General features: G+C 40.5%; 1 protein-coding gene across 1 annotated transcript in view; it reads right to left on the bottom strand.

Moving 5' to 3' along the window:
* MAMLD1 (mastermind like domain containing 1) overlaps positions 1-25,083 on the bottom strand; it is a 306,125-nt gene that overhangs the window by 249,024 nt on the left and 32,018 nt on the right. The gene's annotated exons all lie outside the window — the stretch shown is intronic.

Consider the following 25,083-nt stretch of genomic DNA (forward strand, 5'->3'; position numbering starts at 1 on the left):
TTGGCCCTCAGAGGGAAAGGCGCAGCAGTCAGGCTCACTCATTTTGTATTCTTTCCTCCAGTGCAGAGGAAGTATTGAATATTATCTAATACTTCAAATCCTGGTGCCACTGAAGTCAATGACAAAACACCCATTGATTTAAACTAGGATTTGGCCCATATGTCACTACAAATGTGGATTAGGATTATACCCAGGATGGGCAATTATTTGGGTTGGAGGGCCACTTAGGGAGCTTTGGTGAGCTGTTGCGGGCTGGGGTGGTGCTGACCCATCACGGTGGAGGGGTGGAGGAAGGGGGCATTGATCCTATCTGGCCTGGGCCCGTCTGCCCCAAACCCACTGCCAGGGGCACTGGATGGAACGGGTGGGCAGGCAAAGTTTTCATGAAAACTAGCCTGAGACCCCTGCAGGCAGGGCGTGCTCAGCTGGGTGGATTGGATAGAGCCACAGGTGCACAGACAGCAGTGTCCAGAAACAGGAGAGGTGGGTAGGGATGGGATGGTGAGGCAATGACAGTTCAGGGACAGGGACAGGGCTTGTGCTGTCACTGGTCCACAATTGCAGCCCTGCCCCTGCCCACTTGTCCAGAAGGAGCTGCCACCACCAGGGTTGGCAGGAAGCTGAATCTAGCCACTGTGCCACCCCATCCCTGTTGCAAACCCAGGAGTAGCAGACTGGCTGGATGTGCCACAGCTTGGGCTGCCCGCTGCACCTGGGCTGGGGAGGACTGAAGGACCTCACATTGCGGGACAGATAAAATCCCTTGGTGGGCCAAATTAGGCCCACAGGCCAGATCTTGCCCACCCCAGGATTACACAAACACTTCAGCACCAGCAGAAAAGAAAGACCTGCTTGCAGAAGCAGTAGTCTTATGTCAGCTGCCAATCTTCATCAGGTTTAAGTACTGCTGCCTCTGTGGAAATGGCCAGTGAATGGGACAAGTGGGCATGACACTATCAGATGGGCAGAGGTCTGGGAAGCCAAGAGACTATGTATGTGATACATATATGCTGAGTATAGGATTCTCAGCTGGGAATATTTACATTGCTGTCTGTCCTGAGTTTTCACTTTGACAAAGAAGGACATGCCATAGCTAATCTAGAGCTGAGCTAGATTATTTCTGAAGGAAAAAGAACATCACCCATGACCACAATGGGCTGTCAAAAGCAATGTGCCTGGAACAGTGAAAAAAAAACCCCTGCCTCCTCTTCTGTTTGCTTCTGGGATGTCCCATGGAAAATTCTGTGTTTTGGCTAGCTTTTGGCTGATTAAGTAATAAAGGAGCTATGATGGTGAGGGAAGAATCAAGTAACATTTACCTTGAATTAAATATTAATTAACTAGCAAATAAAGTTATTCATAAGTCTTCCTGTTCTTTTTTGCTGTGCACCTTCCTTGTTTAAAGAGCATTTGCTGTGTTAGTTAGTTAGCAGTTTACAGGCTGACTGTAAGTGTGCTTTTTCCTTTGAGCTGGGAGAATGCAGGCTTGCATGGAAATCTGTGCTCATGTAAAATCCCACATTAAGCTTGTAGTGGATATATGGGGGCAAAACTATGCCCTAATTTATGCTCCAAGTTAACTAGAATAAAATCAAGGGGTACGTCCAGATGAGTGTGCATGTGCATTTCCCCAGGGACAAACACCAGCAGCACATAGTTGCGCCACTGCTACTTGTCCCTGGGGAATGCCCTTTCACGTGCACTCTGAAGCACAGCAAACTGCCCCAGGTGGGGTAGGGAAGGCTAGGGTCAGCCCCTGGGCTGGCGCCAGAAGCCTTACCTGGGGTCCTCAGGGCCTCTTGGGGCTGCAGGAGCAGCAATCTAGGCACGTGGAGCCTGGCCAGCAGCCAGAGCATGGCTCTGACTAACCAGGCTCCTGTTTCAAGCAGTGGACGCTGGAGCCATGTGCACTGCCCCACTTTTTTTTAGACCTTTTTTTTTTTTGTTGAGATATCGGGATTTCCAAATATCTAATTTTGTCTCCACAGAGAAACTATTTATGTACACCATGTGTTTTGCGGCACCTCAAAAGCCTTTGAGGCACCAGAAAGCACACGCGTTCACTTGTTTGGATGTGCCCAAGAGGGGTATGAGGAGTAATAGCAGAATTTTGCCTTGCAATGTTGAGTTTATTAATTACATTCAAATTTCATCTGAGAACATCTGACACATGAGTGAAAGTGGGCTGGAAGTGCTGTTCTAGCTGTGATGTTTCAGGAAATATGCAAGAAGCAAGGCCAGTTTGGCGATATCTTTTATTGGACCAACTGTGTATTTAGGATAGATTTTAGATAAACTTCCAAGCACAAAGTGCCCTATTTCAGGTCTGACCTAAAGAAAGGCCTTTTGTGCCTGAAAGCCAACATCTCTCCTGGCTATACAGATGGTTCAATAAAAGATATCACCAACCCCCACCCCCACCCCTTACTACTCCAGTGAAAAGAATATAGTAAATAACCCATGGACATTTGTCATGTTCTACACAATACAAAGCACATGTTGGGGCCCCTACTACCATAGTATTTAGCTCTTTCCAAACTCAGTGCTCTTCATTTACACAGGCAACTAACTACTAAGTACTCCTCATCAAACCTGAGAGTCAGCCAGTGGTATTATTTCCATAATTCACACAAAAAAACTGACACACAAACAAGTTAAGTGACTTGGATAGAACATGAAGGTGGCAGATAAAGAATTAGAGCTAGAGATTTTCTGACTCCCAGATCTATGGTCAGACCCCTACATAGTGAGTAATTCATAGTTTTTAAGGCCAGAAGGAATCATGACAATTGTTCTGCCTGGTCTCCTGTGGGCTCCGCCCCATGGAAAGGGAAGAGGTAAGATTTTTTGTGGGTGACATCTTTAAGTGGAACAACTGTGATCATTCTTTCCTCTCATGTATCTCCTGGACCATCACAGCTACAACAACACTCCAAGTATGAAGAAAAGGAAGAGTGATGCTGAGCAGTTAACATCTGCAGGATTTGAAATGAGCAGGGATTGAAGCAATGGGCTGTCCAGGTAAGAGGAATAGCCAATGCAGAGGAAGGAAGGTAGAAAGTGTTTGCATGGGGTTTAGTGATACCTTGCCCAAATTCATGGAAAATACTAATCCTTGTAGCTGGGCTCAGTGGAAGTGAATTTGATCTTTCATGCAAATCCATCCCTTATCTCTAACATATTTAGGTGTTCTGTCTTGGCACCGTTGTAGTTGTGCTCAGCAGAAGTGCCAAAGCTGATATTTCATAGGGGTAACTGCCAGCACAGTGAGCACTTTTAGGGTCCTGTGTCTTTGGAACTTCCTTCCTTCCTTGATCAGTAGCAGATGGAGTTTGTTAACCCTTTGGACATACTGCATTGCTGGTCTTTTCTCTCTGGGCTGCAAGGAACAAGGAGAGGAGTCATTTTGGTGCTGCTTTTTTATTTTTTTCTGGGGGGAGACTCCTATATTCGTGCTGCAGTCAGTAATGCTTGTAGTCAACAGATAGTTACTGTATTTACTCAGATACAAAATGAGGTCTGTCCCCCAACAACTGGCATGGGGAAAAAGCCACTCATCTTATAATCACATACAAAGAAATCACGAAATACATTGTCTATCACTAAACTGTTGCCAAAAACAATGGAAATGAACTATGAAGTTGATTAAATGCAGCTAACACTGGGCAAGTACATGGCCAATACTGGGCAAACTTGCAGATGGGAACCGACCACAAGGCTAGGTTACGGCAACCCATCAAATAAGATATACGATAGGACGCATAAAGTACAGTCCTCCACACTGCTGGCTCTTTTTTATAGTCATGGTGAGCCACTACATTGCATACATTTTGACTTTTTTTCCATCCCACAGCTGAGCTGTGGCTTTCCTTCCTATTTCCAATGATTCTTGTTTCTTCACCAGCCTTACATACCTGGCAAACATCACCAAATGGGGCCCCAAATAGTTCACCCGCAATCCCTCTGTCTCCCCAAGGTGTATATGATGAGTGAGGCCCTACCCTCCATGAGGTGAAGCCCTGAACCTCATCTACATATACATTTTTGGAGCATCCCAGGAGTCATGACAGTCATGATTGGGGGGCGGAGTAATTAGCACATGGATTTTTTGTGGTGGGGGAGTATCTAGAGTACAGGTACATATTGACCAGTGTTGTGGGCTCACTATGCCTTGAAATGCTGTTGACTCTGGTGAAGACCAGCCCAGTGAATGATACGGTAAATCATGAGCCTTTGGCAAATCCTGCTTTGTGTGCAGGACCAGGGATCAAAAGGCAAATAATCCAAAGGCAAGCTACTTTCCCCTGCTGTAGCAGTGACCAGGGGACAAATTCAAGGCAAACCCTAATAATTAGATTCTATACCTAAAATATTTTTAAAAATGTATATATTTTCTACATATAGAATGTAATTATTGGGGGGATCCTCTTATAATCAGGGTTATCTTCTATTTGAATAAATACAGTAAGTAGTTTTATGTATGAAGCATCTGTAGTTATGAAGAGGGCCAAGAGCTGGGAAGGTTGTAGTGATAGTGTTAATATGCAGCTCAACAAACAAGCAATGCTACCATGTGCCACTCTAGGACTTGGCTAGTAAAAATTCTGGCTGGTGGCTGCTAATTACCATTCAGATTACTCAGAAGTAAACTGGGTGATGCTTTCTCAGGAAGTGGTACTGTACAGGATCCCTCACCATGAGTAGCAGTTTCTCAGCAGGTCACACTTATGTGAACAGCAACCTTCCACCCTCAAGAGGCACCCTTTAGACCATCAGAGTACCAGGGGACAGGGTTGAAACTTCAGTTTTATACTTCAGCAACATAGCTTTTGTTTGTGCAGCATGAATTTCCATATCCTGATGGCTAATTATTATTCCTTGTGATGTACCAGAGGATGAATTCTTTTAGCACACCTAGAATATTTTTATTAGTGCCACACTACTTTGCATAACTTGTCCCCTGACCAAAACATTTAGCCAGAAATATAAATATAGAATACCAGCTCTTAACACACAATCTCTTTAAATATTATGTGTTTGGCAAGCAGGAGAAGATAGTTTGTTTTTGGATTTGTCTTTTCATCCCTGGCCCTGCACACAAAACACATGACTTTGCACAGCTTTTAAAAAAATGAGAGAAGCATGTTGTGTTGTATCTCATTTCTATGTAAAATTAATGAAAATAAAGGCAATGCACTTCCTATTCATAATGAATAACCATGCCAAACTATATCAACCTTTTCAGATTCCTCCTCTAGAGGGCTTTTAAATGAGGTCAACAGCAAACATATCTTTACATTAGATCTGAGAATGAGCAGCACAGAATAACAGAGCCTGTCTGTGGTGGCAAAGCACAGTAAAAAGTTCTTCTTTATTCTTATGATGAAAAATAACATAGAATACTAAATACTGCCCCTGTGTTTGCACCAGATATGGATTTCACAGACTGAGCTGGTTATAAAGAGAAGACACGACCGTGAGCAGAGATACACAGTCCCCATTAACAATGCTGAAAGATCAATGCTAGCTAAGCATCAGGTTGACAACCCCATATGTCAGGTTCGGTAGGACCCAGAGCATGTGCCTCCTGAGAAAGAATATCATTCTGCAGAATAGATTGAAGGAATCAGGTGAAATGCTCATATTCTACCTCAGAACCTGATAATCGAGTGTCCCATCTTAACAGTAAGTGGCTGCAGCAGGGCCCCTGAATAGGAATGGGAGGAAGCTGCTCCCATCCTGGGGCCCTGTCAAATGGAACTCTCTTAACAGCTGGTGCTTTGTTTTCCCAGCTGGATGCAGAACACAGCTTCTCATTTAAATATCATACCCTTTTTTTTTCACCATCCTTGCAAAGAAACCATTCTATGGCTATAATGGAAGGCCACACTATAAAAGTGATAATGAACATCATAAATGCATCAGGTATCCGAGGCCTATTTTGCAACAGAGTAGCAGATCTTGGGTTTCTGGTACTTTATAAAAGGGGGTTATTTTGCTTTAGCAAGAAGGAGCAATTTCCTCGCAACAGAGTAAACAGACACCCATGCTAATTTTAAATTAGCTAGCTCGGGTCTTAGCAGCAGCCTAACTGTGACACAACAGAAGTAAGTCAGGCTGCAAAACCTAGCTGAGAATCAGATTCAATTAGCCTGCATATGTAGATTACCCTGAGTCATTAGGGGCAATAGGCTTTTACACTGGAGGAAAGATCTCAGACCGCACTTCGGAAACAGAACAACTGTTTTCTTTCTGTCTTTGGAGACCTTATACTTGTGGCAGATCTGTGTGATCTTTGCTTGCAGGATGAAGCTATTTGGAATCAATAAAGTGCACCAAAGATTGTGGGATTGCCACAAATTATCTTTTTGCCACAGAAAAGGTTCTTTTAGCTCTCTTAAGTAGAAATATTTCAGTAGTGTCCCAAGGCCCACAACAGGGACTGGACATCCACTGTGCTAGGCACTGTACAAACAGGAGTAAGACAGAGGCCCTGCCAAGAAGATTTTACAGTCTAAATAGCTGATACAAAGAAGATAAAAATTGTATTAGTAGCATCATTTTTTTAAAGAGATGGGGCAATGAGGTATAAAAGTTTACATGATTAGACTACAGTCACAGAAGAAGTCTGAGGCAGCAGAAGCTAGAAATCAAACACAGATCTCTCAAGTGCCACCCCATTACCTCAGCAACATCATTTTCCCCATCTCTCAGGCCATCTATTCCCTGATAAGTTTCATACTCAATTGCCTGGACTTCATTAGTTAAAAAAATCATCATCAATTAAGCACACATTATCACCAAATTAAAAGAAAAGCTACTACCAAAATCAGTATGAAAAGGAAGGCGTCTCTTCTTCCTCCCAAGACTACATGTTCAAGATGACACACTTTTCACATGATTAAGCAAGTCAGACCTCATTTCCACATGAGACCATGATAGTTATATGTTCAAACTTGGGTAGAGTGGGCTTGCCCTTAAAAATGCATGGGCATGTGCAAAATCCCATATTGTCTTAAACCTGGACAAAGTTTTAGCCAAAGATTAGGTTGGAATGGTAAGGGAAGACGTGAGAAAGCATTTCTTGCTCCTGTAACTCAGAAACCTGAAGTAGGAACTTTATGCTACCCTGGTCAGATTATATTTAAACTGCTCATTTTCTGTTTGCTTTTGCCACGTGTTTGAGAGCTACTAAAGGGAAGAAACAGGCTGTGCCTGGGACTGTGACATTTTTTATTTAACTTATGAGAAAAAACAAACAAATACCATATTGGGTCCGTTCAACTGTGCTGACCACTGCCACCAATACAAACGATGATGGGGTATGCCACTTACCCTGGACAGCTGCAACCTAAAATTGAGTTTTAAACTAAATGTTACAGTTCTCTCCAACACACTTATGCTGTTGTCCATATTGATCAGTCAGAACTGGGCGATTCAACTCCTCTCTAAAGATCTGTTAAAATGAAAAATAGCTCTTTCTGTACCTGCTAAAGTCATGCTTGTCTGCATTGGCACCTCTTGAGGAAATGTATCAGTGTAGTAAATTTTAGCACATCTAGATCATTCATTAAAAAAATACTTCTACTATACAACAACATTAAATTACAAGGGACTAGCCTGCAATTCCCTAGTTGGTTGCCAGATACGTCCTTACATGGAAGATTTCAGAATGAGTTAAGATATATGATCTTATTTATTATACAAATTCATTATGTGAGCCAGGGTAGATCTAAATATTATGTTGAGTGATCTAGTATAAATCATTAGACTACCTGGACAGATGAAATCATTAGGATACATGGACAGACGAGGCTTGGCAAAAAAGAGGTAGTACCTAAGCAATGTGGCCAAAAAGTGGCCACAACTAGTGCTGGGAAGAGAGTCTGACTGGGGCAGGGAGCTGATTCAGACTCTTTGAAGGGTATTACCATATAGCAACCTAAGTTTAGATTCCCTCACTGTTTTATTTCTGAAATCTATTAACCCATTGCCTTTCTCTGAATTTCACACCCAACTCTGCTTTTGTTTATCTTAGCAACAGAAAAGCAGTTGGTGGGGGAATTATTTCTAGTAATAATGAATTACATTTGGAGCCAGTAAAGTAGATAGATTCTGTCAAATTTTATGGCTGCAGTGCCCAGTTATACAATTATGCTATTTGCAATTCTTTTGCTTTCAGCCGAGCTGCTGCTAATATCCTTGCTTTTTTTTCATTTGTATTGATTGTGCTGTAGGCCTGCCATATGTTTTTCCTTTTAGCTGAATAAAAGATGATGGGCCAAATTCTGCACTCAATTACCTCGGTGCAGCAGAGAATACATTTTGGCCCTAGAATCATATTTTATCTCTTTCTTAATCACTTTTTAATTATATTTTAATAGGCGATTGCTGTAACTCTTACACTTTGCATGGACACATGATTAGAGCAACAGGGAGAGCAATGGGTGCCTGGTGTTCTTTGGCTGTTTCATCTGCAATGAGGCACTGTAGTATCTGCCTTCTCACATGTGAATTAGTTCTGGGCAAAAGATTTTGCTTACATCTCTACTGTAAAACTCTTCTGTGGCAAGAAAGACGACAAAATTCTTAATCAGTGAGTCATTAAGAGGAAGAATTCCATTCTGATCTACAACTGAGATACTCTGAAATAAACACCATTGTTTCTTAAACCTACTTCGGAAATTTCTGCCTTAATACTTTATTGTACATGGGTACGATCTGGTTCAGAATTCCTCTGTCTTCAATGGGCTTTGGATCACAACCTTAATGCTGAGAACCGTGCATATCCAGGATGCCTGCGCTTTTCTCAGATTACACAACATGCATAATAAGGTGATAAAACACCACCTAGCCTGCCATACATAGGATGGTTTGCAGTGCAAAAAGACATCTTTCATGCACAGAGGAGGAGAGAATATGAGACTGTTCTGCTGTGGAGAGGCGCAAAGGGGCAACAGTGATACTAATATCTAGAGGAAAGGGGGCAGGTGCCAGGCTAAATAAAGAAATCTGAGTGCACATACAGAGCACACTCTCTCTCATGTCCCTGAGGAAACACAGGGTGGAGGGAATTAATGAGTATGTTGGACACTGGGGAATAAAATAATGGCATAAACATTGCAGCAAACAACAAAGCCCCAGAGTTTGGTATTAATTTGTTATGGAAAAGGCCTTAGGATTCTATTGTCTATATGGTGGGACTGACAGCTCTTATGGAGAGGGATGCTTTGCAGTAGGGGATGTAGCAGTTATACTAATGAATGTTTTAGGTGAATATGAGGAGCAATAAGTTACGCCCACATCTGGGAAGATACTGCTCCTCTGCTGCTGGACATTTGTCAGAGTGTCTTATCCTTGGCTCTGCGTTCATGTTCTTGTTCACATATTTTGGCTCATGTTAACAAATGAATTAATGCTGTATGTACAAGAGAGCGGTGCATGATAAAATATTTCTTTCTGTTTCACACCCTCACTGCCCTGGGGTGCATCTTTACTCTTGAGAATCTGCTTTTCTGCATGAATGTCACTAAAGATAACCAGCATGTGCATTTGCACCATTGCTACCAAGAACTGATAATTTGCCTCCCTCAAGGTACTTACCCTCAGATTTGCATGTTCTTCCAAGTAACTCTGAACAATGACATAAGAATATTTATTTTAATTTCACATGCAGTTCTCTAAGCTATGTGCAACTAAGTGACCTGCCTGTAAAGAGTTTTTTATCCAGAATTTTAGAGAAGATCTGTGCTTTTTTTTCCTGCATAAATTTTTGTATTTGCAGCCTCTTCACAAATATAGACATATAACATTTCACATTAGTTACTCTGGACATGAAAATCATCTCTTTGATTCATAATGCTGCTAATGTTCTATTAAACGCTGTACTATAATATATAAAGTAGGCATGCTTTCATAACTGAACCCCTGACTTAATGAAATTTTATTCAGAAAGTATGCCCTTGGCCAATCAGAATCTAGAGACACTCTACTATTCCTTACAAGTTCGACCCTACTGTTCAGGTATATAATTTATGGCTCCCAAAATGGCTGGGGACATTTTATTTACATGTTGATTATTCAGTTGTTTCTCAGTAACTTTCTACTATGCTAATGCCAATTCTCTGATTGGTTTATGACTATTATTAGCCAGAGTGCAAACATTTGCATAATTGTTGTAAGGTTATTTCACATTAATTTGAAAATCTTTCTACTCTGATTTGCTATTCCTGAAAGTCCATTTTATGTATGCAGTCACATGGCCATCTTCTCTGCTGACTGCTCCTCATAATTCCACTCTTCTTGTTTGATTTAAAAAATGGAACAGAGCCTTTCCCACTGGGGCAGTAGGAATGGAGTAAGGACACTGAGAAGACCCAATTTGCATGAGAGGGATGAGGAAATAAGCTTATGTGGCCAATTTATTGCTGACATATGGGAAGTCTGAACGCAGTAGCCAAATGGGAAAAACTTAAGGTAGCAGTTCAGGGGTCAAGACAGAAAAGATGTACATTCCCCTTTAGGATAATATTGCTAACAGTTTAGAGGTGCTTCCTGATCATTTGCTAATAAATGATCCCATACTAATACAGTAATCACTCTCAGATTATAAGTAGCCCAGGATACAGATATCACAAGAACAAGGCCTGTCTCAAGTTATTACTGATACAGCATTTAACTTCAGTTTTCAAAGAATTCTCTCACATAAGAATGGAATTCTTCCGGCCAAAAACTCAAGCAAGTTTAAACTTTGGAGTTAGTTTGTGACACAAGCTGACAAAAGCCAGCATATTATAAAAACTTACTTGTACATTTCCTGTCTGTTGTCAAGGAAAAAGCAAAACAAGACACATTTTTCCAGAAGTTTATAAAAAGTACATTAGTGTAGAGAAGCCATCCTGGCTTGCAAGAAAGCATATTTTTAGGATTGTATAAATATTTATTTGGGTTTGCAGAAGCATATATTTAGACATTAGTAAAGGTGTGTTATCTTCCCAATTGTGTACTTGTTTAAAGGCATACTCAGTACTTTATCTATAACAAATTATAAATTAGCTCTGAGCTTTGGCTATCAATGACAGTCACAAAAGGCCTGTCTTCTGTGGATTATAGGTTTAAAATTACAGTATTTTAGCCCAGTTACACTGCTATAGGAATGGACTGATGAAACATTTGCATTGGTTCAGCTGATGCAACCTCACGCAGTAGTCATTTACCCTTTGAACACAGAATATTATGTCCATCCACAATCTAAGTTAACCAATTTATAACTTGTATAACAGACCATTGTGCATGTTAAACAACAGATATAAACAGCTTGGCTAAAAGCTAGGTGTTGTATACAAGCATTATCAACAATTACTATACATGCAAGTGCCATAGTAATTTTTTAACCCATTTTTATTAAAATCTCTCTCCCAGGCATAAGTTAATATGATTACACAAGTAGAACATTTTTTTAATTGAATAAATACAAAAGTTTAAAAAAATCATGATTATGATATGCAAGTAGCCACATTCTGAGCTATAAGCAATGTAAACAACGCTTCAACGACAGTGAAAGCTTTTTACTAGGTCTGAAGAAGCATTTTACTTGATGTATCCTAAAAATGATTTCTGCATTTAAATCCATTTCTAAGGATGTTTCTGATATGTTCACAAATAGCACTGCTAGAGACAGTTGCCTTGGGCAGCAGGAAACCTATCTCTCTTCTCTGCTTGATCTCAGGCTGTGCATACCATGTGGTATCATTATTAGATATCAAGAACAAGTGAGATTTTCCTTCTTGGTGCGAAAAGAACATACAATCATTTAGCCTCTAAACCTATAATACAAGCTAAAGTCAAGACCCTACCTGTTAGGATAGGTTCAAATAGGTATTTTCCAAAGGTTTCCTGGTGGCAATGTGCCTTTCTTATCTCCTCTCAATAACATGTATAAAAGAGTATTAAGGAAAAAAAAGAACAATTCTCCCTGCAGTGACTGCCATTAAAAAAAAAGAAAAAGGCATTTGCCAATTCCTACACGGTAGTATCTTGGATACCATAGTTTTTCAATGAACTTAAAATAGGAAGTAAATGTAGCAGCTTCCAGGTATCTATGGCCATTTTAAAGGTGACGACTCTATCCTCAGATACTCTGGACAAGATTGCATCAATTCCCTCGTGCTCCACTGCTTTATTTCCAGCCTTTCTTATTGTTGTGTGCAGTTATTGTGTGTATTTTTTACATTCAGTCCAAACAGCTATAAATACAACCCCCCCCCATTAGAAGTACTGGAAGTGAATTTGTAATATTTAAAGCACAAGTATTGCCTCATGTACAGCTCAAGATGTCTCTTTTTCATTTCTTGGCTTTCTTGGAAAAAAAAAATTCAGAATACTGTATGGCAAAAATGAGATCTCCTGAGCCTGTAGTTTAGCAACAGTGTTTAGAGCCATATGAAAATTCTGGTGAATCAATGAGCTTTTCTGCGAATGTTACTGAAAACAGGGACATGACAATCTGAGCTATGCAGCCTGTACTACTTCCCAAACTGGTTCTAGGATTCTTTTGAACTGAACACAAACCACATGCTTAGTTTTCCCATCAAGCTATTTACAGCATTGTGTATGGCACCTGACCCTACTCTCTTCATTGTGATCTAGCCAGTGGAGAATAATGAAACAACATAACTATAAAATGTCTCATTCTCCATTCAAATGAAAGTCAGAGAGATGAGCCAGCATAATCTCTTGTTGTAATTTTACTTACTAGCCTGCCCTTGAAAATCTCTCAAAATTACTTAGTGCTGTAAAAATCCTGAAATCTGAGGACCAAGTGCCCCATTTAGCTATAGCTAATTAGTCCACATGTCCCGCAATGCAAAAATATAATTGACTGTGTGTAAAACTATTTTGGGGAGCCAGTGAATTTGCATGCTAATACCACGTTCTGTTTGTAAAGACAGGCCCCTCCATTATAGATGGATATCAGAAAGGTGCCAATTATGGAGAACGGGTGTATTACATTATAAACCAACTGCCTTGTGCAACTAACTAATTGCTCTAACTCTACACAGTCCAAAAATATAATTGACCCTGTCTGTAAAGCTATTTTTGGGAACCAAGGAATCATTAGCATGCCAAAACAAAGTGCCAGCTATAAAGGAGGGAGTGTGACCACTGTGGCCATCTGCCTCCTATATGACTGGCTAATCTACACACCCTGTAAAAAAAATCCTTTTACCGCATGCAAAGGAAAAACAAGGCCCTCAGGGATTTTATATATAGGACACTTGCAGTATTCTGTAGAAGAGTAATATCTTTCAAAGTGCTCCTCTGTTGAGAGGGAAGCCTAGCTGGCAAGAGTGCTGTAGTTTGGAGTAGTGTGCCTTTGTATGCTATTTTGGGTAGACAGTGAGTCTTTTCTGGGGTTGCTTCTCATTTTCCAGCTGCACAAACACTTGCAAAAAATTCCTTCGTCAGGCAACATGCTAACTTTTTTCTAATAAGCAGCAGCGAACATTAGCAAATTACAGACATTCGATTAAGGCTGTCTGAAAAATCAAGAATGACAGCAATGGACCAGTAGCTTTTATGTTTCCAAACCACTGCAGATAACCAGCTGTACCATAAAAATACCCAGGTTCTTTATACCACGTAATCATCTTCAGCATGTATCAAATCATTCCAACACCTGTTTTTTCATGTCCACATCTCTTTCTACACTTACCATGACCCAGACATACTGATGTCTATTGTAGTTCTCTAAGCTTCAAAGAGAAACTGCCATGGTAGTCTCCTCATGCACATGTAACTACTGAGTAACGCACTGTCTCTTAACTTCCTGACTAGCCACTCTTTAAAGTCCAGAGAATTTGTTTCACTCAGTTGCAACTTTTCAGCACCTAACTGTTGCTGGAAATGCCTTCTGTTTGCTCTCTTGGTGCTCTACACTATAGTTGTTGAAAACAAACATATTTTAAAAAGTGAACGCAGTCAAATAGCCACTGGAAAACAACAGCTGAAGTTTATTAAGAAAGGAATTAGATCATATGCAGTTTTCTTTTGGAGATGCAAACTTGGGGCTGGGAAGAGAAAGAAGCTAGTAAGTCCTTTCCTACACGCATCTTGGAACATAATACATAATTGGAAGAAAGTTTAGGAAATGTGCATCATTGAATCCCCTAGTGCCAGGGATTTCCCAATACTTATTGCTTGTGCCAGCTGAGTTCTGTGGTTTGGATTAGTGAACTCCGGCTGCTAGATCCACAGGATTCATTCACTATGAACACACGCCAGTGACTTTTTGGTGGAACATATTGCAAACAGATTTGCTTGCATAAGGTTCCATAAACACAACCACAGATCGGTTCTAAACTTTGAGTATTATCTCACTGAACTCTGATGCCTGCCCCGTGGGCACACGCCACCATGCTCTGCTTGATTGTATCTATTTGCTCTTTGGATTACTCAGAATCTTCTGTGGCCATACTTCGGTTTTAGTGTAGTCCCACCACCTTAATCTGGAACTTCATTAATAGCATGGCCAGCTGATTCTTTTTAAGGCCCCCACTTCAGTTTGGACATCTCTCTCCAAACTTACTTTCTTAATTTTTCCAAACAGACATTTGCTGGAATCTTTCATTGGATTGCTTATCTAGCCATGCAGAAGTTGACAGGCTGACCCAGCAGAAAGAAAACAGAGGCAGTAATCAAGTGCTCTCTTCAAAGAAAGTTTTTGATCAGAAGAATCAAGCACAGGCAAGCAAGGTTTTAGGACAGATACCCCCAGACCACAGAGGTCCACCTTCCCGTTGCACATTCCCCAACCACCTACATACAGTCCTTCTGCCGATTGCACCTGTCAAGAGAGGGTGAACCTGATGTGAGGTTAACTCTAAATTTACCGAGGACTAACTTAATTACTAGCCTTATTTGCCAAGCAGGCTTCCAACTTCTGTTCATGTTGCTCATATAAAATAATTAGCAACAATTAGGAATTATATCAAATGTATATTTGAAGCGATCAACATGTTCTTTCAATGTGAGAAGCACTTAAGACTTAACAAGAGGCAAACATGTTGCTATCAGTCTGTTAAGAACTAGCTGGTGTATCACAACACTGAACAACTGTATTAACTGGGACTGATCTCTGTGCGTGAGATCAGTAACCTCCCAAACTATGTCTCAACATACACAATGGAAAAAGAAGCTGCATTTTAAAGTAACATAATTTAGAAAGGTTTTTTCAATTTCTCATATATAAGAAGAGATTTTCTGATAATGGAGAAGTGAGACCTCTTTATAGAGCTATAGGAGAAGCAGAGAAAATGCACTGCAAAAACAAAGCGTGGCAGCACGTGGTTGACTAGATGTGCGGTTGGCAGGAGAGTGGCTGTTCAGCCTTCTGCTGTAGTCAGAACCTTCCTGTCTTTTAGGAGAGACCGCCCAGCTCCTTCCCTAACTTCACATCTTTAACTCTAGCTCATCAGGGTGCTGGGGTCTCCTGGTTTCCTCCTTTTTCTTATTTACACTCAGAATACCAACACTAGATCCAGTGTCTTCTGCTGAGCAGTTTTTGTAACTATAAAGACAACTTCATATGCCATATTGTACCTGAGCCAGAGGCATCTGCTGTCTCTGATTTGAATTCCACCACTGCAGCCACCAAGAGCAAAACATGATCATTTCACTACAAAGACTACAGAGATGCAATGACACAACAGGCCTGCCTTCTTAACTGATATTAAGTACCTTGTTTTACTTTTACACTAGCTGCTACTCATAGGCGTAACAAAGCAGCCCAGTGGGCAGCAGCAATCTCTAGCCATCATTGTGATTGCGCAGATGCAGCAGTAGCTGGTATTTTTCTCCCCTCCCCTTCTCCTCTGCCTTGCCTCCCTTTCCAAGTCGGCATATAGAGTGCCTGCTCTGGTTTTCCTGCCCCTAGTTACTCTACTGCTGCTATTCTTTTTAGGTAACTGCAGAAGCAGTGCAGCAATATACTGGAAATCCCCATAAACAAGAATAAAAAAAGTCCATGGCAGATCAGTGAGAGGGTAACCATTTCTTCTGAAAGTCGCATGGAATCCTAGTTTTGTTACTGATGACTATTATTTTGAAAGATCGTGGTGAAGATGTGGCTGGAGTAGCATACAGCGAACCAGGCTGTGTATAATTTGATGTGTATTTTCCATTTCCACTTGCAGGGCATCATTGCAGCAGTGGCGGCATCTGATGCAGCTTCTATGTCATAATTCATAAACATCACTGCTCAGTGCATCTTCTGAGAAGATTTCAGTAACATGTAATTACTACTAGAGTTCACATTGCAAAGATATTCCTCTGATTCTGTACTCACTATAAAATCCATTACTGCCAGCTTTGAAATTTTGTTTTGTGAGTTCTAAAAATACAAAAATACCCCTACTTTATATTCCATTTAAAAATTCTACAAGACTCATGTCATTTTTCACCTAACATCAAGAGTAAAATAAACGGTGTACAAAACAATTCTAATTGATCTGCAGCTCTGACCAGTAATTGGTTACACTGTGTAAGACAACTTAGGAGAGAGGTGTTGCATGCTGTCAAAACACCCCAAATAATGTCAGTCATATAAACTAATGCAATTTGCATTGAATAAAGAATAGTTGGGCAATATAAAAAACAGAGACCTGGTTTACAGAATAACTGCTGACAAAAAGTTCAGCATTTCTTTATTCTCTCAGGACTCATGTGTCAACTCCTATGCCCATAAAAAGAAACGTAAAAAAATGTGAATATAAGATAAAATAAAATTTGCCTCTTGGTTCCTGCAGCATCTGCTCCATTGATTGCTCAGTGTCACTCTACATAGCCTTCCTGTCTTTTTCATAGGATTTTGCAGTGTCTAGCAGATGCTGAGCTATTGTATTAGGCGAGCAGAGCCTGAGTGGAGAAGACAGCCATGTCACAAACAAATGTTTGTTAGAAAAATCATAGAACATGGGCATTCAACTACATATTCTCTTCTCATTCTTCGCTTGCAGGATCTTGAAAACTACAGTGTCTTGAGGCCAAGAACTTGTGACTCAGTTTTCTTGACTGGGTCCTTATCCGTAGGATGTATGCTGCTACATCTGTACAATCTGTGCAGTCAGGGATAAAATCAAGGACCACTCCAGTAAAGGAAATGGAATGATACCAGTTAAAACTGGTGTTTAAGTATCAGACACCCTGCATGCAAGGTCACTGATTTCATTTAGTGTGTTAGGATCTAAAGCTGAATCCAACAAGGACTAATTTGATGGTCACACACTGAACATCCTAACAATCCAGTGATAAAAACAAAAATCTGCCTTAAATAATCATCCACACCACATGTTCTATGGCCTGAAACAGCACAAATTCCATACGCTAGAGTCAGTCTTTTAGCATCTCCACTGCTAGTTGGCCGGTTACATAAAGGAACAGAAGTCAATGTTCTGAAAAAAGGCTGTCAGCTCTTAACACTCTTTGGCAGCTTTGGTTGAAACAAAGAAAGAGCCCAACCTGCCAGCTTCAGAGAGGCTTCCCTAACTCAATGAAAGCTCCCTCCCACCCCCTACAGCTCTGCCAATGCAGCTTAGTCCTGACCTCCGGTGTCCCTGCTGTTTTGCTATTGAATGTCTCCTGAGCAGAGACTGCCAATCATGGAATATTGTGCCAGACTCTGTGCTGGTTTTGTAATTTGGACAAATGTCCTCTAGGAACCAGATTCGGAGAACCAAGCTCATTTCACCTGACCTAAATTGTTTGTGAAGTGAGGTCGTTAGAGGTGAAAAGTTGTGAGTTAATACACTCACTGCAACACCTCAGTCTCCCTTTCCTTCTCTTTCTTTTCAAGGAAAGCTCTTTCCTTGCTATATGCTAGGATATCTGTTTCTAATATTTGAGCTTTCATTAAATTGGGAATACACCTTCCAATGAGCTCCTCCATAAAATAGGTCTTTATTTTTTCCACCTGCAAATTGTTGATTCACCTTAGTATAGATGTATTCAGACAAGGTTCTTTAGATATCAGATAGATATCAGATTCACCCAGAGAACTGTGTCTACCTATGTCCTTAGACCAACATGGCTACAACCTGCATGCCTGTATTGGCATTCATTATTTCCCTCTGCATCACACATATCTGACTATTTAAGTATTTGCCCTCCAGTTATATACTTTGATACTTTCAACCCTGGTTCTGAACTGAGGCTGTGCAAGAAGACTCCTGTGCCCACCTGAAGCCAACAAAGTCAGGGCTGTCTGCAGAGTGCTTACTACAGGATTGTGATCGTGATGGCCTATGCTATTCAGGAAAGTCATCAAGGCCTCATCCAGACGAGTGCTGACGTTTGTTTCCTCACACCTTGTGTTGCTGCTACTTGTCCCCGGGAAATTCCTGTACCATGTGCACTCTGGCATGCACCAGGTTATTCAGGGTGGGGTAAGGGAAGCTGGGACGAGCAACTGTGCTGGCCACAGCAGCCTTACTAGGGCCTCGGGGAGCTGCAGCCACAGTGCACCTGAAGCTGGGCGACCGGTCAGCAGTCAGAGTGTGGCTCTAGACCAACTAGGCTCTGGTTTTGGATGGCATGCACTGCCGCCATGTACACTGCCCTGCTTTTTTTTTGGCGCAAGATTTTTTTGTCCCCAGGGTCTCCCAGGGTCATCTCCCTCCCCACCTTCCCCCAATGTAGCAGCATGGGGAACACCTGCATATGTAGTGTGTAGCACTACATATGGATCTGCAGAACTACCCACCACACATCTGTGTCTGGACACAGCCCAGGAGTGCCAAATGCTCTAGATTGTGTAGGCACATCTGTATATAGTGAGTTGCCATTGGTCTATGAATGTACCAAAATGCAATACCCACCACTAGGGCATTAATGTGCTTTAGATGTTGGCTCCGTACATCAAAAAAGCCTGAGGCATAATCGATCTAAGTTACATAGTTTTCTGTAAGCAGTGAAGTTTAGATTGGTAGTGAACAAAGTATATGTTTGACCTTTGGTAGGGGAAAGGAGAATTTTAGTTCAGGTTCTGCTATTTTCGAACCAGTCTATGTGTGCCGAACTTCTGTTCTATTACAGGTATAGACTACTTTTGCATACTGAACTTCTGTTCTGTTATGGGTACAGACTAGTTTCCAATCACTTACACCAGTAAAAGTGTAATGTCTGTACCTGGCCATCACGTCTAGGCAGGAGACCTAGTAAAACATTTCTGGTCAAGGAAAATTTTGCAATGAAAAATAGGTTTAAACAAACCTGACCTTTAAAAAAAAAGAAAGCAATTGTTGTCAGGGAAAATTGAATTTGGAAGGTTTGGCAACCAGAAGCTGAAAATGTCTATAGAAAAGTTTCACCAAAAATAAAAAAAAAAATATCCTTCTCAAGCTTTCAAGGGAAAAAACAGAATACTGAGGGTGTAGTGCAAAGTGAAGAATGGAGTCTTCAGTTTAACAGCCACTCAAAAAAACCTGAAAACAACTCTGTTCAGGTCAAACAAACGCAATTTCTTTCTTTTTTTTGGAAAGATAAAGTTTGGTATATTAAACTCAAAATATTTCATTAAACTCAAAGTATTTTGTTTCATGTTCTGAAGTTTCATGGTCAGGCTATTCAACCCTTTTAAACACTTTTATCTTCTTTAATATTTACATAAAATGCCATTTTGAAATGAAAGTCAAAATGTTTCATTTAGAAAACTACTGATACAAAACATTTTGAAATAAAACAGTTGAGGTAAAAGATATAGAAATGATTTTTTGTTTGTTTCCTCAAAACTTTCCCTTATTTTTCTCTGAAACTTTTGGCCATAGTAAATCTAAATAACTAATACTTTTGGTCTCCCTAAATTTCAATTTTTAGGCAAACTGCCTATAGAAGAAAAATCCCCCAGTTCCAGTAGTGGTACGGTTTTCTTCTCTTTACTCTTCTGCCTTGGTAAATAGTCTAAATTACAAACTTGATGTGGATTTTTCTATTTAATTCCCTGAAAAGAAAGAAAAAAAGGAAACAAAATACCTGTGATTAATGATAGTAGTATTTACAGGGACCCAGACTAGATGATGACGTTAATAATTCATCTCTACAAATATGACTGGATGGTAAAAATCCAGCTCTGGCCCATGCCTTCTACCCTGGCTTCGGCTTGACATAGATTTCTGTAAGGCTGAAAAGAGCTAGGTAAAAGATGGCAGTGGTTGATGTATATCGCTGTATCTCTGCAAGGAAAGCAACTACTTGAATTTAAGGAATAGGACTCAGTCTGAATACTACTGAAAAATACAACCATAATTTTGTAGGCAAAACCAGAATACCCTTTTTTACCCCCCGCCCCCTCCCTTTTTTTTTTGTGGTGAGATGGGAACGCATGGTTGGGAGAGAAAGATTTCAGTGAGACGGTTACAATTACCCTAGCTAAATTAGTCTCACCAGGCTTGGCAAAGAACAGGGAGCAAATGTTACAAAATGGAGCAGGGGAAAAAGATAAGTGGAAAACAAAGCTTAATAATACTCTGCTAAGATTTCATTTGAAACTCACAGTATTAAGAAATTGTATCTTCCCATGATCTTTTTTTGATTTTTTCTCCTCAAAGCAAGTAAAGCCTACACTCATTCAGAGCTGTGTCCACACCATACGGCACATAGAAATGGTTTTTACTGAAGCCTCATGGAAAAAATGGTGATGAGAAGTTTTGCTCACAGTAAGACCAACTTATTTCTACTCTCCCATAGCCAAAACCAACAGACTGAATTTTGCTCAAAGTTTATTAAAGAAAAGAAACACTAGATAATTTCAGCTCCGAAAACAAGAAAGTTATGAATGTTGAAAAGCAGCGACTTAGATATGGAAGTTGTTCTGTAAGTGTCACTAGAAGGGACACGATGTCCATATAACATGTCTTTCCACAAGAGATTTAAGCTTCGTTTATCATAAACTTTACTCATTACAAAGCGTTAGGGAAACCAAACCTAATGATATAATCTGGCAATACCTCTCACCTCCATGAGATATGAATTAACAGGAAAGAAAAGAGACCAATAACTTTCAACACTACTGTCTCAATGGAAATCTAAGGAAAAGCACTATGGAAAGAAATCTAAAGTAAAGGTTAAATAGGCTCATGATAAATAGGCTGTTCACACCTTAACAAATAGATTATTCAACATAGGACTGGAAAGGTTAGGCAAAATTTCCTTAGTTAAAGCAAGAAAAAGAGGAACAAGAATAATAAGCTCTGTCAGTCTCAGCTATGCTTTGGGCTTGATCCAAAGACTTTGATGTCAGTGGGAGTCTTCCCATCGAGAGCAACAGGAAGTGGATCAGAAACCTAGTGGAGAAAAGAATAATTCATATATTCCTGGATTCATATATTCCTGGATTGTTAGAATTTAAGAATCAAAAAGACCGATAGATCATCTAGACCAGGAGTATCAAACTCATCAGGTCCCTTGGGCTGCTGGGTTCAGCTGCATGCACCATGTGCAGTGCACACCAGACTGGCTCTGTGTGCTGCATGTAGTTATGGGGTTGGGCCTGGGGCCAGGGCCAGCTTTCGCTCCATGCAGCGCACACACAGGTCTGGTCCAAGATACACAGGCAGCACCACGAGCCGAATGATAAGGCTCCACCGGCTGGATCCTTGACACCCGATTTAGACTGATTTCTAGTATGTGGACTGCTGAGTTCCTGTGTAACTTGTGTCTGGCTGTGGCATAACTGCCAGACAGGCAGCCAATCTTGATAGGAGGGCAACAAGAGATGGAGAATATACCATTCCATAAGTAGCATGTTCTAATGGATAATCACCTCTTGTAAAAAAATATTGTCTTGTTTCTGATTTGAATTTGTCTGGCTTCAGCTTGTAGGCTTTAGTTCTTGTTATTCCTTTCTTCTCTGCATTAAAAAGCCCTTTTCCACCCAGTACATTCTTCCTGTAAAGGTACTTACAAGCGATAATGAGGTTACCTCTCAGTCTTCTTTTTAGATAAACCGGCATAATTGAGCTCTTTAAATCTGTCACTGCCAGGCCCTTGAATCATTTCTGTGGCTCCTTTCTGCACCACCTCCAGTTCTTCAATACCCTTTTTAAAATGCAGACAGTAGACCTGTACACACTTCCTAGAACTGGTCTCACCAATACCACATGCAGAGGGGGAAAAAATCACATCCCAGCTCCTACTCACCAAAGATCATCTGAGAGCTTACATTAAGCTGTTTACTCCTTATGACTTCTAGATCCTTTTCAGAATCACTGTTTTCAAGGACACAGTCCCCCACTCTGAAGACATGGTCTGTATTCCCTGCTTTTAGATGTATAATTGTCTTAATTGCATTTGTGTTTGAAAGGGCCACTTTACACAAAGTGATCCAGATTGCTCTATGTGATTGCCTTGACGTCATCATTATTTACTATTCCACCAATCTGCATGTCATCCACAGGTATTATCAGCAGCAGATCAGTAATGAAAATGTTGAATAGAGTCAGGCCCAATATAGAGCCCTGCAGAACCATACTAGAAATGCCCCCTCCTATTCCTCACTGATGACTCCTTTCTGAGATCTGTCACTTAGCTAGATCTTAATCCATTTAACATGTGCCTTATTGATACAGTATAGTACTAATTCTTTAATAGGAATGTCATGCAGTAGAAAGTCAAATGCCTTATAAAAGCTAAGTATATTATATTTACATATACAATAAAGCCCGCCCTTTTATCATAGTGGTATGGCCTGGGTTTTCATAGCTGCTAAATTCTTTTCTATTTTTTACCATACCATGTCCAAGTTTTCAACCTTGACTGGTAACTGAAAAATGGAAATTAAATAATTTACCAGTTTCAGCTTCTAACCAGTAAATTGCTGTGAATTTGTAACCAGACTATCATTTTCATTGTACTACATTGGCCATTTAGGTGAATGATAACCCAGGAGACAGCACCATGCAGGGCTAGCAAACAAGTAAATCATTTAGATTGCACACTGCTTTCGACTAAAAAGGGGGCAGTAAATCTGCTCTGCCACTGCCTACTCTTTTGTTGAATTTTCAGGATGGTGCAGTCTTCTCATTGAAACAAATAAAAAAATTCTACAGGTCTAATTTATTGCCTGGGTTTTGCGCATAATGACTAAGGCTGACCAATACAAGTCAGTGCGCTAGAAGAATAGGTTTAGTCATTTAAGAGCATGCTAGATATAACATATGGTTGGTTTTAAGCGCACCCAGAGAAAATTCTGGTTACAAAATGGCACCATCTAATGGTTATTGTTTTAACTGCAAGATTTGGAAATTGAAAAAAATTGGTCTGTAGACATAAGAGCTGCCCATATATAATAGCTCTTCTTTCCACCACCTTTCTTTTCCTGGCAGATAGTAGTCATAAGAATACAGAGGATATCATACTGCTTTACAATTCAAACTCAGATTTGTAACTAGTAACCATTTACTAATGGAAAATGCTAAATATTTTTTATACCAGGAACAGATATTTTAGCTCTGAGATTTTACTTATATAAAATCTCTCAGACCGGCTGTGTGTATACAAACAGCACACTACACATAGTTTGAAACTTGCTTTTTACTAATTCTTAACCCAAGAAATCCACAACTTGAGGAAATGTGTAATTAATAAAGAATAATGCTGCTTCTCACATGCAAAGCATTTCTGCAGAGGAACATAACTTTGCATAATTTAAAATGTTCTGTTTTTGCTTTGTTCGCTTGTTCATGATACACTGGTGCTGATCCTTAGAGCATGTAGAGAGAGTGTGGGACCTGAGCAATGAGAGCAGCCTGGGAATCTGCGGGATTCCCTGCCACTGCTCAAAACTGATGAGGCACCTCATCATATCCAATACTATCTTGATGGTCAAGAGACATCTGGGTTGAGCACAGCCTGGGCTACTACCAATATGAAGAAAGCTGGCCAAGACCACCTGCTAGAAGCAAGCTGAAGAGGATGGACTTAAACTCCACTCGCATACGCACACACCCACACCCCAGACTCACAAAGACTGTTTAATGCCCTTGAAGATTCCCCAGCTCAGCAGTTGTATACCCCATGCTAAGAGCATTGTCCGAGAATGTCTTATAACCTGACAACTCTGCATCAATACAATTACCATGTGCAGGATGTTGCCTTTTCTTTTTATTGTATTGTCTTAAAAATCCCTACCTACTTTACCCCAGACTAATGTAGGCATCATGATCCTAGACTGCATCACCACACAAGTAGCCACTATGCATCCGGTTCTATATTCTTTCTGAACTCTACAAAGCCATGTAATAACTACAGTTTTCAACATCTTCTAATACAGTTTTAGATCTGTTTTTAACATCTTCTAATAAAGTTTTAGATAGCATAATTTACAATGAAGAGAGGGGGCAGTCAGAACCCCTTAATTCCTTAACTCCTGCTTCCACTTCATTATACCCTACTAGCCAGTTACACAGCTTGTGTCTGTCAGGATGCACTAGAATAGGAAATTAAACTAGGCTTAAGTTGATCTAAATGCCAGTCTATGCAGACATTTGAGGAGGTTCAATTGGGCTAAAAGTGGTGGGTACAATCTAACTTAGTTCACCTGAGGAGGGCGGACCCAATCTAGTGAATGTCTGCTCATATCTGAAGTGCAGCCCAGGAGCTGGAAAGCCTAGCTGTTCGTTCCAGTCCTAGGGCTATGAATTTCTTACCCCTCCCTGCATCCTGACTGGGCCATTATTAGTCCCCCAACAGACTCACTGATGCTCCCCCCAGATCCCAGCAGCTCTTCCCCGCACCTCAAGTTACTTACACTGGTTTCCCAGCATGGCTCCTGGCACCAGTAAACGCCTACATATACTGCTCCCAATTTATGATCACGCAGCTTAAAATAAGTCATGTGATTGCAGGCAGGATGCAGTGAATGTCTGCCTATACTCTTATAAACCAAATGAATAAAATAAGGTGCACGTTTCTCCTGTCTTCTGCTAGACTTCAGACTAACACAGCTAATTACCTCTTATACTTACCATGCTTACAGCAGCCTTAAAGATTTATTGAAGTTTGAAGTGCAAGACCTTAGAACAAACATAACTT

The sequence above is a fragment of the Crocodylus porosus genome, unplaced genomic scaffold (genome assembly GCF_001723895.1).
Source record: "Crocodylus porosus isolate Cpor-Errol unplaced genomic scaffold, CroPor_comp1, whole genome shotgun sequence".
Lineage (NCBI taxonomy): Eukaryota > Metazoa > Chordata > Crocodylia > Crocodylidae > Crocodylus > Crocodylus porosus.